This window comes from Bombina bombina, chromosome 7, assembly GCF_027579735.1.
Source record: "Bombina bombina isolate aBomBom1 chromosome 7, aBomBom1.pri, whole genome shotgun sequence".
Taxonomy (NCBI): domain Eukaryota; kingdom Metazoa; phylum Chordata; class Amphibia; order Anura; family Bombinatoridae; genus Bombina; species Bombina bombina.
Window position 1 is genome coordinate 413,917,244 of NC_069505.1, and position 2,556 is coordinate 413,919,799.

Here is a 2,556-nt window from a genome sequence, read left to right on the forward strand (position 1 = left end):
AGGGAAGGAATGGCTGCGAGACAGGCGGCCTTCTACCTTAGAAGAAGCAGCCAAATTGGCCGATGAACATTATGACTCCCGTCTTCACGAACCCATGAACTACCGAGCTCCAGCACGGGTCGAACCCAGAGAGGTTTACCGTGCACCCCCTCGTGCTGAATTCCGAGCCCCGGTGCCCACAGGGCCCGTCCGACACTCAGGACCACCCAATAACAGCTCTGAGCATCCCAGACCGACTTGCCACCGATGCAAGCAACCAGGGCATTTCATGGCTAGCTGCCCCCTTAATACGCACCAGACACCCAGGAATTACAATTACCCCTCTGGGTCCTATCGTCCGGCCCGGGCCCTCTGTGTTAACCAAGAGGCCCCTATGGAGGGATATGTGGGGCCGCTTCACGAGGCAGACCCTGTATATGCTGCCTCAGATAACCGCCAGCACCATCGGCAGAGGGTATGGCTCGAGGGGCGATCTACCGAGGGATTGCGAGACACAGGGGCTACTATCACGCTGGTTCAGAGTCATTTGGTGCCAGAGCACAAGCGATCCGGACAGACTGTGGCCGTTAGAGTGGCGGGGGAGGATGTGTACAAAATTCCAACAGCTAAAGTGCATCTTGATTGGGGAGCGGGAAAGGGGGCTGTGAACGTGGGCCTAATGGATAATTTACCTGCCGAAGTACTACTGGGCAACGATTTGGGCCCCATGACTTCTGCCTATGCTCCAGTATGCAACAACGAGGCGGACCCAGTGACTACACGGGCCCAAGCCCGGACGGAGCGAGAGCTCTCACCAGTGCGGGAGACACAGGTAAGACCTACCCCGACCTTGCCTGACAGGTTAGGCCCCATACCCTGGGACACCCCAGATGCTTTCGAGGCAGAGTCTAAGACTGACCCGACCTTACAAAAGTACCGGGAACGAGCAGAGACCGGAGGGGGCGGGGCAGATAACGAAACATTCTTATGGGAAAAAGGGAAACTATACCGCTGGACAGAGAAAAGGGGACAGCGTAGGCGACAGCTGGTAGTGCCCCACAAATACCGTCAAGAAATCCTCAAAATAGGCCACGACATCCCCTTAGCAGGCCACCTAGCCGTTACCCGTACCCTACACGGCATTACTCACACGTTCTTTTGGCCAGGGGTGCACGCTGACGTTAGAACTTACTGTAACACCTGCGATGTGTGTCAACGAGTAGGAAGGCGAGGCGATCACCCTAAAGCCCAGCTAGTAAATATGCCCATTGTAGAGGAACCCTTCAGCCGGGTTGCTATTGACCTAGTGGGACCACTGGCTACCCCTAGTCCCTCCGGTAAGCGATACATTCTTACCGTAGTGGACTACGCTACCAGGTACCCAGAGGCTGTCGCCCTATCCAACATACAAGCGGATACGGTAGCGAATGCACTAGTACAGGTGTTCTCCCGGGTAGGATTTCCAAAAGAAATCCTATCCGACCGAGGCACCCAATTTACGGCTGAATTGACCCAACAACTCTGGCAGGTTTGCAAAATTAAGTCCCTCCTGAGCTCCCCATACCACCCCCAGACGAACGGGCTGTGTGAGAGGTTCAATGGGACCCTCAAGCAAATGCTCAAGACGTTCACTCAGGAATACCGAGACTGGGAACGCTTCCTGCCGCACCTCCTATTTGCTTATCGGGAGGTGCCCCAGGAAACGACAGGGTTCTCTCCCTTCGAGTTGCTCTACGGAAGAAAGGTACGGGGACCCCTAAACCTGATCCGGGAGCACTGGGAGGGAGAGATGGAGGCTGACGGTGTCCCAATTGTGCCATACGTGCTGGAACTCAGGGACCGAATGGAGCAATTAGCCAAATCCGTGCGGGCTAATCTCCAGTTGGCCCAGAGAAGACAGAAAGTATGGTACGATCGGGGGGCCCGAAAGAGAATCTTCACCATAGGACAAAAGGTGTTAGTACTTAAGCCGGTGAAGACAGACAAATTGCAGGCGTCCTGGCAGGGTCCCTACCAGATCGTAGAGAAAAGGGGAGACACCACTTATGTGATAGCTAGCTGCCACGACAACAATCTTAGAAAGACATTCCATGTAAACATGCTCAAGGAATATTTTGAGCGACCAGAGAATGTGACGGCCGTATGTTGTTCCCCTCAGGAAGACCCCGACAGTTTACCCATTCCAGACCTATTAGAAAAGAGCCTCCCCACAGGTATAGTGGCGCAGGTTCAGATAGGGGACCGACTTAGCCCCACTGAAAGGGAGCAGCTCAACCAACTCCTCCAGTCCAAACACCTCACCTTCTCCCCGAAGCCAGGGTACACTACTTTAACCACCCACCAGGTAGATACTCCGGGACAAGCTCCCTTGCGCCAGGCTCCGTACCGAATCCCCGAAGCAGTTAGGACAGGAATGAAGAAGGAGATCGATGAGATGCTCCAGCTCAGGGTAATTGAGCCCTCCGATAGTCCCTGGGCCTCCCCAGTTGTCTTGGTGCCCAAGAAAGATGGGACCACCCGGTTCTGCGTAGACTATCGGAGGCTCAATGAAAATACCGTGACGGACGCTTACCCTAT